General features: G+C 44.0%; 1 long non-coding RNA gene across 1 annotated transcript in view; it reads right to left on the bottom strand.

Moving 5' to 3' along the window:
* Window positions 1-13,067, bottom strand: part of LOC123575539 (uncharacterized) — a 42,893-nt gene that overhangs the window by 13,730 nt on the left and 16,096 nt on the right. The gene's annotated exons all lie outside the window — the stretch shown is intronic.

The following is a 13,067-nucleotide window of genomic DNA, read 5'->3' as shown; positions in this document are numbered from 1 at the left end:
GAAATCTACAACCTCCCCTGATCGTGGAAGAGGCAAGGCTGTCCAAATTGTCAAAATGATGTGGGAAGAAGATGACCTCTGGACTTGAAATAAGAGACAGAGAAAAAAAATTTTCACAATATCACAGTAAACAGCCAGGTGTGGTAGCTCACACCTGTAATCCCAGCACTTTGGGAGGCTGAGGCAGAAGGATTGCTTGACCCCAGGACTTTGAGATCAGCCTAAGGAACATAGCAAGACCCCATATCTACCAAAAGATTTTATAAATTAGCCAGGTGAGGTGGCATGCACCTGTAGTCTCGGCTACTCGGGAGGCTGAGATAGGACGATCGCTTGAGTCCGGGGGTTGAAGTTGCAGTGAACTGCGATAGCACCACTGCACTCCAGGCTAGGCAACAGAGCAAGGCCCTGTCTCAAGTAAAAAATAAATTTACAATAAACATATGTCAACGCTTTGCTTAACTTATGAGGGAACCAATAAGAAAGTAAAAGCTAGTTCAAATAATATTTAAGGAACTCAGTATAGAACTGAAGGAAGAAGTTTGGAATCAGATTACTTAGATTAGATTCAAAAGTGGTTTTTCCTGTAAAGCAATCAAATTATGACATTTTGACTTATTTTTCCTATTGTATAAAAATTATTTACATCTTTATCAAGCAAAAATCTACAAGTTAACACTTCAGAATTTAGGCCTAAATCAATAATAAATAGTGAACCAAACACAGGAAACCCCACAAGAAATTAATCTTTGAGTGATGTCTTAGTCCTTCTGGGCTGTTGTAACAGAATGCCATAGACTAGACGGCTTTGAGATACCATAGATCTCAAAGTTCAGGAGGCTGGAAAGTCCAAAATCATGGTGCTGACAGATTCAGTGTCTGGTGAGGACCCACTTTCTGGTTTCATAGAAAGCCATCTTCCTCACATGGTGGAAGAGGAAACAGAGGTTCCCAGGGCTTATGAGCACTCATCCCATCCATGAGGGCTTTGCCCTCATGACCTAATCATCTCCCAATGGCCCCACCTCCAAATACCATCATACTGGGGATCAGGATTTCGACATACGCATCTTGGAGGGACACAACGGAAGCACATGTGGCCTTTCTTTGCTCATTCCCAAGTTTTGGCTAGAGTTGGTAATCACAAATAATCTATAAGGATGATTTTTGATCACCCTTACCAAAAAAACCCAAAACCTCCTGTCCTTATATTTTTGGTTTGATTAATTGACATAAGTGCAATAAGAGATGTCAATTAAATTTATTGAGTATGGCTAGCAAATATAGTTATAGAGTATTAAGCAACTACTACAGACAAAATTAGCATATGTCTAGCAATGGCATACAGAAGCTAGAATTGCATTGTGAATAGCCTCTAGTATTCCAGTAACTTTCTTTTGTTCTTTTTCATCTTATGGGTTATTCTATTCCAAGCTAGGAAATCAAACCTAAGAAAATGATCTCTGCCAGTTTCACATGCAGTGGCTCCACATTTGGGTGAATTCCTCTCTCTAGATCCGTCAAATCTGTTAATGTTTCTGCCTGCCATGCAGTGACTTTCTTTACAGGTGATGAGCTTGCAGGCTATAGTACAGGTACCAGCCGAGTGTCCTAGAAAGGTATTGTGTGGGATCTCCTGTCTGGAGGCTGGCTGGCTACAGCGTCAGGAAGAGCCTAAAGATTAGATCGTAAGAAAAGAAAATAGAGGCCAGGCGTGGTGGCTCATTCCTATAATCCTAGCACTTTGGGATGCTGAGGTGGGTGGATCACTTGAGGTCAGGAATTTGAGACCAGCCTGCCAATATGGTGAAACCCATCTCTACTAAAAATACAAAAACTAGCCAGACATGGTGGTGCACACCTGTAGTCCCAGCTACTGTACTCGGGAGGCTGAGGCAGGAGAATAGCTTGAACCAGGAGGCCGAGGTTGCAGTGAGCCGAGATTGTGCCACTGCACTCCAGCCTAGGTGACAGAACAAGACTCTGTCTCCAAAAAAAAAAAAAAGAAAAAGAAAATAGAAGCCATTTTCAAAGACCTACAGGTTTGGAAGACATGGGTCTGAAACAGCTAGCAATTTGGTTCTTGAAAGATCCCTGAATTGTGTACGGTTACTTGGGCGAGTAGGTGAAAACCATGTCATGAGGCAGGTGACAGGAAAAAATCCATTCACAATATTTTCTCTAGCTACAAACCTGATATGGCGATCAGGGGACTGTGAAGTTTACCAAATGGGTGATGTCAATCAAAAGACAACATGGCATAGAATATCAGTATTCCGGCCAGGCCTCAGAGATGTGGCATAGCAGTATGTGAAAAAGGGGTCTCAAGTTTACGTGGAAAGGCAAGTAGACTATGGTGAGTATGTGGATAAAAATAATACGAGGCAGCAAGCAACGACTATCATAGCTGATAATATTATACTTCTAAGAGACCGGGCAAAAGAGAAGGCGTGGAATGGATGATTCTTCTTTGGCCATCGTTTGGTACAACCTCATTTCCAAATCATGTATAATCTTTATAGTTCCCAAGAACAAGAATTAAAATACTCTTATACATTAAAAAAAAAAAAAGATTTGTGTGCATTAGTCCCCACATGGGAAGCACAATCCTTATTCCTTAATGGTGAATTTGGCATACTTGATTAAATGACATTTATTTTTAAAGATGATATTCCAGGTATGACTTTAGTTGTATAATTATTTTGTCTGATTATATTCTGGTTAAAAAAAAGAAGAGGTCAGATTCTTATTGAACCTATGTAAACCAAACAAACTCAATAAACTTAGAGGTAACTAATTGAAACTGTCATATCCAGATATTTTAGCAGGTCAGCAAACCTTGTAAGCACAAACAATAGAATCCCCTAGAGCCATATACATCTCTCTCACACTCTTATAAACAGAAGAAAGTGAACATGTTTGATAACAAAACCCAAAGGAATAGCGTCTCTATAATGTATACTAATAAGCAAAGATGTCTACACATATACGTACGTGTGTATGTGCGGATACGCATACATATAGAACTGGCTACATAGTTTGCAGGACTCAGTGCAAAATAAAAATGCTAGCCCCTTGCTTAAAAGTTACATATATATGATTAAATAAAATGTGTTTTTAAAAATGACATTCCATGTATAACCTTGGCTAAATAATTATTTTGTCTCATATCCTAGTAAAAAAGAAGTCATTTGAAAATATAGTTGGCTGAATATTTTAGCAGTCTACTTTTGCAGTCTACTAAAATTTGTTGAAGTATCTGAAAATTGTCCATTAATTACTTTGATTTAATATTAATTTTAAGTGAACTGTGGTTTGGGGAAATTATATTTAAGCTGATATGCTACAAATAATTACTATTGTTGATATAAAAATTATCAGAACTATATAGAATACAAAATAGTTGAAGACATAATTTTACATTTTCTTAATTTTAAACATTACATAGGAGTAATGTTATTTTGTCTGATTAGTAAATGAGTAAGAATACATATAGCTTGGAAAGTTTAGACTATAATTAGTCTCTTTATGAGAAAACAAATTCTAGTCTTCAATTAAGGTAAAATGTATGTTTGCATTATAATGTATTCCACTCTTATAAAATCTGGGAAAAGACATGTAACTGTTTTTTTTAGACCAGTTTGATTTGTTAAACGAATCTGCTTGCTTATATGAACTTGAATTCTTGTTTGTTTATTTGTTGAAACAGGGTCTTGCTCTGTTGCCCAGGCTGGAATGCAGTGATGTAATCACGGCTTGCTTCAATCTCTGCCTCTCGGGCTCAAGCAATCCTCCCACCTCAGCCTCCTGAGTAGCTGGAATTATAGGCCTGCACCACCACACCTGGCTAATTTTCGTATTTTTAGTAGAGACAGGGTTTTGCCATGTTGGCCAAACTGGTCTCAAACTTGAGGCCTTAAGCCATTTGCCCAGTGTGGCCTCCCAACGCGCTGGGATTACAGGTGTGAGCCACTGCCTGGCCTGAAATTGGAATCTTAATTAAAGACTCTGAACTTGCAGTTTCTGTAAGACAGCCTTTTCATTTCTTTTTTATGCTCTGATTTAACTTTTCTTTTTTTATGTATATAAATTTATGGAGTGCAAGTGCAATTTTGTTACATGTGCAGTGGTCAATTCAGGGCTTTTGGGATGTCGATCACCTGAATAATGTACATTGTAGCCATTAAGTAATTTTTTGTCATCCTTCCCCCGCCCCCCGACCCCTTCACCCTTCCCAATTTCCATTGTTCTTTTCCTTAGAAGACAAGTGAAGTATTAAAAGTCCCGTTTATTTATTTTCTAGAATTTCAGGGAATGTTAGGTATAGCTAAGCACTTAAAATTCTCTATAAACCCAGTGGAATAAATTCTGTAAGAGAATTTGTCATCTAAATTACTCATATCTTCCAGAATACACTTCACATGGACACAGTGAAAGAGGTTGGTCTCATTTCCAGACTCACAGACCCACTGAGAGCTTTTCATTGCTGTTCTGCAGTCTGAGCTGAAGGTCCTAAGTAAGCACAGAAATAATAAAACTCAGCCTTCCAGATTTCAAAGAGCTGTTCTCCTCTCCAGCAGGCATGAAATGCTTTCTTAATCTATGTGACTCCAAGTAAACAAACAACAAAAAAGACTAACCATCAGATTCTCAGCTCCTCCACCTAACCCAACAGACATCACCAAGTAGTTAAGCCATAAAGCCGGACTCCCAGTCCCTGCTCTCAGTGAGGCGGATTCACTCAGCAAGCTGTGCACAAACTAGATTCACATCTAGTTCACACAGGGGGCTCCCTCAACTGTGCAATGGAGACCAGACCAGTGGCCAGATACCTATTCTTCCTGGATACAGCATGGCCCACACCACGAATTTCTGATACACAGCAGGAATCTCAACTCTCAGTCAAGGCGGCTTTCCCTCCAAGATGAGAAACAGACCCTTCGATCCCTGGAACCAGCTGCAGAAAGAGATTGCAAGTTATATGGACTGATGGACTTGGCCAAGGACCAGAAACAAGAGCAAAAACACAGCCTCAGAGTTTGAAACAGACCAACCAACAGAAAACCCAGAGAAACCAAGAGACAGCAAAGATAGTGTTCTGTTAGTGCTTGGGACTCATTTTGGAACCAGGAAAGGTTGTACCTGGATATCTGTAGCACGTGGGGCTGTTCTTGGGCAACACAATTTATTCAGCTCCGACAGGGGAGCCTGTTTGGATCTTTCTGTGAGACAAGTTTCCGAAGTGTTAAAAACACGAATGCAGATAAACAGAGAATAAAAATCTGCCAAAGGTTTATTTAACCAATTAGTGAGGGAACAGCAGATGGAAAAGCTCAATCAGGAGCACTGAAAGTGCAAGCATTTGCAGTCATTGAGGAAAGAATACAGAATGAGACAGCTACCGGGTTACATGTGAAAAGTTGGCTTATGTCCTGCCATAGTCACACCTTTTGAAGTTGTCTTTTTCTCCTAAACAGGAGTAATGTGCATCCTCTCTCCAGCACAAATCTCCAAGAAACTTCTGACTCTAGGTCCTTTTTTTTTGTTATTTTCATTATTTCTTTTTTAATTGACACATAATGATTGTACATATTTACAGGGCACAATGTGATATTTTGATATGTATTGTCTTAGTCTGTTTTGCATTGCTATAACGGACTACCTGAGGCTGGGCAATTTGTAAAGAAAAGAGGTTTATTTGGCTCGTGCTTCTTCAGGCTGTACAAGAACCATGGGGTCAGCATCTGCTTCTGGGGAGGCCTCAGGCAGCTTCCACTCACGGTGGAAGGTGAAGGGGTGCAGGCATCACACAGCAACCCAGGAAGGAAGCAAGAGCGAGAAGGAGGTGCAAGGCTCTTCGCAACAACCGGTTCTTGTGGGACTGTGTGAGAACTCGCTCACTCCCATGAGAATGGCCCCGAACCATTCATAAGGGATCTGCCCCCATGACCCAAACACCTCTACCAGGCTCCACCTCCAACACTGGGATCAAATTTCGCCATAATATTTGGAGGAAACAGACATACAAACCGCATCACATGTATACAACGTGGAATGATCAGATCAGGATCCTTAGCACATCCAGAACCTCAAAACATGTATCATATTTTTGTGCTGGGAACATTCAGATTGGCTCTCCTAGCTATTTGAAAACATACAATACGTTGTTAACCCCACTATGTAGTGCTGTAGAACACTAGAACTTATGACTCCAGGCCCTGATCAGTAGTAAATGGTGAGTCAAGCAAAGGCACAGGTAATGGAAGAATCCTTGGATGAGCGTTATAGATCAAACTCCAGCATGACATTGAAGGGACATACATTTCTCCTTTTGCCTTGTTTTTGCATTTTGGGATAGTTATTCTTAGCAGCACAGGCAAATGGTACAATTGAGAAAACGGGGGATTTGAGCAGGTGAATGTCTTATGGGAAGCAAGATGGCCGAGAAGGTACAGAAAGAATATTGGCGTCCTCATGCAAGTTCACACGGAAAAGGGGATCTGCACGGCCCAGAGCAGTGCAGATTCCTTGAAGAGGAGTTGGGCTGTCGGGACTGGTGGAAAAGGTTGTAGCTGATTCGCACAGGGTTCCTCAGTCAGGTCATCCTGAACTGCCTGTGGAGTTTTCCTACCCCCATGTCCTTCCTTTCTGGTCTGAGCCATTGCTGCAGCTCCCCCTTCTTGGTGGAGACCCTGTGAGCCTTCCCACCTGTCCCCAGGCTCTTGCCTTTGCATCGCCGCTTCCTGATTCTGTCCACACCTCTAGCCTCACCACAGTACCCGGCCCCACCAACACAAGGTGATCATTCTGCAGTTCAAATACACCAGCTCTGCAATGGAGAGGCAACTCTCTCTCCTCCCTGACCCCATCCCAGCTCACCCCCCGCCCCTGCTATGCTGTCTGCCTTCCTGTCTAACACTTTCTGTCTCAACTCAGGCCACAGCTCCCCATAAGGGTCTCCTTCTAACAATACAAGGTCTGTTTCTTCCTCTTCCAAGCAAGGCCAGCTGCATTCCTCCACCAGCTGAGGCCTCCGGGCTGTGGGTACCTCCCCTCTCAATAACTCCCCACATGGTGTAACCTTGTCCCATCTCTTCTTAGCTGCATCCCTCTGCCCTGAAGTACTTTGCTTCCAGCTTCCTTGGGTTCTAAATCTTCCTTGGCTTTAAGCCTTGAGGCTGCCCCATCACTCCACTTTAAGACCACATCCCATTTTCTCAAAGCATTCAGACACATCCCAGGTGGCCTGTGGATTAGACCCCTTGTTCCCTGGGGTTATCTAGGACTTGGGACCACAGTGAGACTATCTTTGCAGCTATAGCCTCCCCAGGTTTACTTCGAGGTGCCCCATGGCCCAAGGCCGAGGTGAGATTAAGTGTAGAACACCCCCCTCCTTGGGCCACACATCCACCTGCCTCTCAGGGCCCTCAGACTTGATCCCCGGAATTAGCTCCTCCTTGGAGGTTCTCAGAATCTCAGAACAGCCCCGCATGAGACTCAAAACAGCTTTAAAATAAATCCAGGGTTTTTTTCAATGTGCCTTTCCAATTTTTGGAATAGCCTGAGATATAATTAGTGGAGGTATTTGTGCCTATCCTTCAAAGCCTTTAGAAGAACCTATGCGAGCCAGAGCTCCGTTACCTGCTTTAACTCGCTTAGCAGGAACCAAAGAGACAAATGTGAGAAGGAGGAGATGCCATCTGGTTCCCTCCTGCCCTCCCAGTCATCCTCAGCTCTGTGGGCTCCTAGGGGCACTCTCAAGGACTGAGCTCTCACCGGCCCCATTAGCTCTAGCTCTGGGCAATATGAAAACCCCAAGCACCTAGTCAAGGGCCTGTAAGTCTTTCCTCTGACCTTTCCCTAAGGAATCCAGAGGCCCTGACCCTCTTCTTCCAGACATAGAGCCATGGAGCTGCTGCCTCCTCCTCTAGATAGAGCCAAAGACACAGAGCCAGGTACCCAGGGTTTGAGTCCAGGGCCCATTATCTACCGGTTGTAGGAATTTGAGCAAGTCACTCTCTTAGCTTGTTATCTCATGTACAGTGTTAATACTACTATTCACTAGCAAAGACATAGAATCAACCTGAATGCCCATCAGTGACAGACTGGATAAAGAAAATGTAGAACATATACATCATGGAATACTATGCACCTATAAAAAAGAATGAGATCATGTCTTTTGCAGGACATGAATGGACTGGAGGCCATTATCCTCAGCAAACTAATACAGGAACAGAAAACCAAATACCACATGTTCTCACTTATAAGTGGGAGCTGAACAATGAGAACACATGGACACATAGAGGAGAACACATACTGGAGTTTGCTGTAGGTTGGAGGGCAGGAGGAGGGAGAGAATCAGGAAACATAACTAATGGGTACTAGGCTTAATACCTGGGTGAGGAAATAATCTGTACAACAAACCCCCATGACACGAGTTTACCTATGTAACAAACCTGCACAACCATCCCTGAACTTAAAATAAAAGTCAAAAAAGACCCGTCATCTCACAGAGCTTTTCCGAGGACCAGAGGAGATCTAAATAATTTTCCCAACAATGAAACATCAAATAGATGAATAAATGTTGCTGTTACCATCTATAGTAATAATATAGCAAAAAGCAACAGTAAAATTTCAGATGCGTCATTAATATACCTAACCGTAATAACACCTGTCATCATACACCTATCATAATAATAGATCTTTCTTAATGCGGTATCCCAGATCCCTACAGACTATCTTTTCTTAACCTCATAGAGTAGGACACCATTTCCTCCATTTCTCTTGCCCAGGCAACACACACATTACTACCCAAGGATTTTTTTTTTTTTTTTACCCTGTCTTTTTCACTTTCATCCAAAATTTCCTCCAAAGACTCACACCTTGAATTGCAAGACAGTGCTGTGTACAACAGAGACACACGCCACCCTCTGTCCATCCGTTCTGTCCAACAAGGGGCAGACTAGCTAATCCTGCGGCTTTGATGGCTCCTTCCTGAGCCAGCTGGGCATTAATTCAGTTCCATAAACACCAGTGGCACATCCGGGGACACAGGCATTCTATGAGCAGTGGTTTCTGTGACCTTTGCTAAGTGCTTGACAAAATTAAAATGATTTTGGTTCCCTTTTTCTTTTTCTCTTTTTTTTTTTTTTTTTTTTTTTTGACAGGGTCTCGTTCTACCACCCAGGCTGGAGTGCAGTGGTGCCATCTCAGCTCATTGCAACCTCTGCCTCCTGGGTTCAAGCAATTCTCATGCCTCAGCCTCCCTAATAGCTGGGATTACAGGTGCCCGCCACCACGCCTGGCTCATTTTTTTTTTTTTTTTTTTTTTGTATTTTTAGTAGAGACAGGGTTTCACCATGTTGGCCAGGCTGGTGTCTGCAATTCCTGACCTCAAGTGATCTGCCTGCCTCTGCCTCCCAAAGTGCTGGGATTACAGGCGTGAACCACCACGCCCGGCCAGTAACCTTTTTCAAGTGTAAGACTTTTCAGACTTTATTCCTCTAACACGCATTATAAATTTCCAAGTGGAGGATGTAGCATACTGTTTCCCAAATTTAGCTGGCCATGGAACCCTTATTTCCTGTATGGCACCTCCTTGGGTTAGTGCCCTGTACAGCGCTTGTCTTCACCTAGCATGTGGAATCCGCACACAAAAACCCCTTCTCAAGGCACCCCAACCCTGGGGCAAGAGAAGAGCCCTTCCTGAAGCTTCTGTTGTGGACAGCTCCTTCACTCCCTTTTCAGCATCCTCCACATCAATCCGAAGCACTTTTCTGATCTTCTACTGGACAGTATTTCATCCCATAGAGGTTTCCTTCTACACGCTGACTCCCCGGAGCCACTCAACGTGGTGGTGCTGTAAGCTCATAGGACCAAGGCCTTTGTCTTTCTCCCTCTCAGCGTGGAACATACCTGGTCTACATGCAAGAATGAGGGACTCAGCATGGGAGAGACCTTCTTGGCCAATTTCAGCAAAACAGCCAGGGACGATGTGGCTAGAGCAGATGAATGGCCATGATTAAACCTAGCTGGGTGTGGTGGCTCACACCTGTCATCTCAGCATCTTGGGAGGCTGAGGCTGGAGAATTGCTTGAGGCCAGGGGTGTGAAACCATCTGGGCAATGTAGCAAGACCTCGTCTCTACTTTCAACAAAAAAGAAAAAAGATGGAATCTACAAGTCTCTTCAGTACAAACTTCTCTAAAGAGAAAGAGTCCAGGCCTCCAGGCCAGAGGCTCCCAAGTAGCCCCTGAGACCAATCTAGAGGAGCCCCTCTCTGTTGACAAACAAGGAGTGACTTATTATTCCTACCCCAGGCAAAGCAGGAATATACTCATGTCCTAGGTACAGGAAGGGAATTCCCCCTTGCCTTTGAGCCCACTTTAGGAATTTCAGATTCTCTTGGGGATCTGTTGTTTGCCTTCAATTTCATTCTTCTCTTCAGCATTCATTTCAGCATGGGCTGGCTGTGGGCCAGGAGCTTCACCAGAACCTGAGGAAGGCAAGGCTGCGAGGAAAATGTCCCTGGGGGAGCATGGTCACGTGCTTAGAGGACCATGCTTGGAGGACTGTTGGAGGGCATGGGACACATGCCTTCTTTGTTTTGCTCCCTATAGCACACGTTCTAGGAGGACTGTTAGTTGTTGGGGGAACCAAAGCCCACTCAGGCGACCAAGGGCCATTGTCCCTGCCTGAAGTACGCTAGGACCCCCATGCCCAAAGGGCAAGCTTGCTGTGAACAGCCTGACTGCCCTCTGCTGATAACCCGTGGTGGGGACAGAGACAATTCACTACTGTAAAGTTAAAAGAGCTTAAGCTTCAAGGCCTCTGCCCTGCACAGCCTCCTTCCTGTGCAGGGCCCTGTCCCTGATTTCGCACTTGTAATTTAGTATTCTTTTCTGGATTCTCAAGTGGAATAAGGTTTGGCCCCAGAAATCCTGGATCCAGCCTTGGTGGATAAGAGGCACATGCCTCTCCAATGACATCACATTCCATGGAAATTTACAGGACCAGAAGCGGGTTCTGAACTCGATGGAGTGTAAGAAAAGCACCTAAGACCAGCTCTCAGGCTCGGCACATTTGCAGAGAAAATGGCTTCCTGGGTAGATGCTGGAGTTTCTGGATCTGAATTGCTGAGATGGCCTCAGAGCAACTCCTGTAGACACCTGACAATGCCCAGAGCCCAGGGGCCTTGAACCAAGCTGGGGGATGAGCCATTCTTTTTCTACTGTAGTTCATTTTCAGGAAAACTCTAGGGAACATCACGAGGCTTCTAGCCTTCTTGGTTTGTTACTAGATTGGCTATCTCCCCACCACGCTTGATTAATTTTTGTCTTTAAATCAGAGCAACTCGTCGTGGAGCTGCTACATCAAGGCAAGTAGCAGATCGAGATGCAAGTCGTAACCAATGTTCCCAACAAACAAGGCTTCCCAGCCCAGCAGCTGCTCTGTCTCAGGGCCGACTCATGCCTTTTGCTTCCAACATTCCCGTCAGTTTCAGGACCCCTTCTGTGTCCTGAAACTTCAAAGCAAAACGCTTCCTTTTCTCAGGACTGTCAGAAGTCACCGGATTCCCTTTAAAGTCCTCTAGAATCCCATTCCCCCACTTATCGCTTCTAAGACAAAACAGAGTATTCCATTCTTCTGCTGTAAAGCATGTTGGACAAGAAAATCCAACTGAAGGCTTCACGGCTATAATTTATTTGGGCTTTTTTCCTATCACCTTGATTAAAAAAAAAAAAAAAAAAAAAAAAGCTCAGGCATTGCCCAACAGTGGACACAGCCTCCTTGTACGAGTGCGATGTGTGTGCCGAGTAACTGTGCCCGGGAGACAGGCTGCTCAGAGATAAGCCAAGCCAACACCCCATAAAATAAGAGGGAGCTCCAATAAAAGGGCAGGCTTTGAAAGAGAAACCCTGAGGCCAAGCCCACTTGGTGGGAAACAGATGTGCCTCTGACCTAAGATGAGATTTGTGAGCCTGACTTTCTCCCCCGCAGTTGCTGGCCACATTCAAGGTAAGCCCCGTGTGGAGCCAGACAGTCTTGGGCTCCCTGCAAGGGAGGGCTGTTCAGTCCAGCTTTCAGTCATCGCTGGATTGATCAGAAATTCCGTGCACTTGTGACACTAATACGAATGTTCTTCATTAAAAAAAAAAAAAAAATCCTCCACAGGGAACATGGAAGTGACCTCAGAGCCAGAACTCTGCGGGAAGATTAAGATAAAGTATCTTACATAAGGGTCCTCCTCTGCTTTGGAGAAAAAGGAATTGATAACATTCTCTTTACCATTTAAGTTCTCTCCTTACAGAAAAGTACAAGGTTTATTGTATGACTCCTTCCCACACCCATCTGTCTCCTGTCCACTCCTTATCTAAGCAATGGGCCACATTCATCCCTCAGCTGTTCTCAGGCCACTAAGAGACGTAGGCTTCTTACTAAGTCAGTCCTGAAGGGTCTGGGCCACCCTGTACACTGGTGAACATGTGCCACTGCTGGCAGCTGTGACTGTATTGGAAAAGCTTAATTCTGGTTCATGTTCTCTTTATGACAGATTTTCTTTCCTTTTTTGTTCCTTTTTTTTTTTTAGAGATGAGGTCTCACTCTGTCACCTACGCTGAAGTGCAGTGGCACAATCACAGCTCACTGCAGCCTTGAACTCCTGGGCTCCATTGATCCTCCTGCCTCAGCCTCTCAAGTAGCTGAGACTACAGGCATGAGTCACAATGCCCAGTTAATTGTTTCATTTTTTTGTAGAGATGGGGTCTCACTATATTGCCCAGGCTGGCCTTGAACTTCTGAGCTCAAGCAATCCTCCCATGTCAGCCAAAGTGCTGGGATTACAGGCAAAAGACATTGCACTGGCCCAAATTATCTTTTGATAAGAATGCTGACATTCTCCTTGTTTTCTCCTGATATTGCATCGCTGAGATAAAGTCTGGGTCTCCATCTTGTCTCTATTCATGAGACAACAACCTGTATGCTGAGTCTGCTGAAGTGGGGCTCGGTACATAGTCTGGGTGGGCCTAAGCCCCCTTCCCTTTTTTCCTACTTTTTACCTTTGACCTT

Source organism: Macaca fascicularis, chromosome 9 (genome assembly GCF_037993035.2).
Source record: "Macaca fascicularis isolate 582-1 chromosome 9, T2T-MFA8v1.1".
Lineage (NCBI taxonomy): Eukaryota > Metazoa > Chordata > Mammalia > Primates > Cercopithecidae > Macaca > Macaca fascicularis.
The sequence above is the reverse complement of the archived record's forward strand: the minus strand, read 5'-3'. Positions and strand labels throughout refer to the sequence as shown.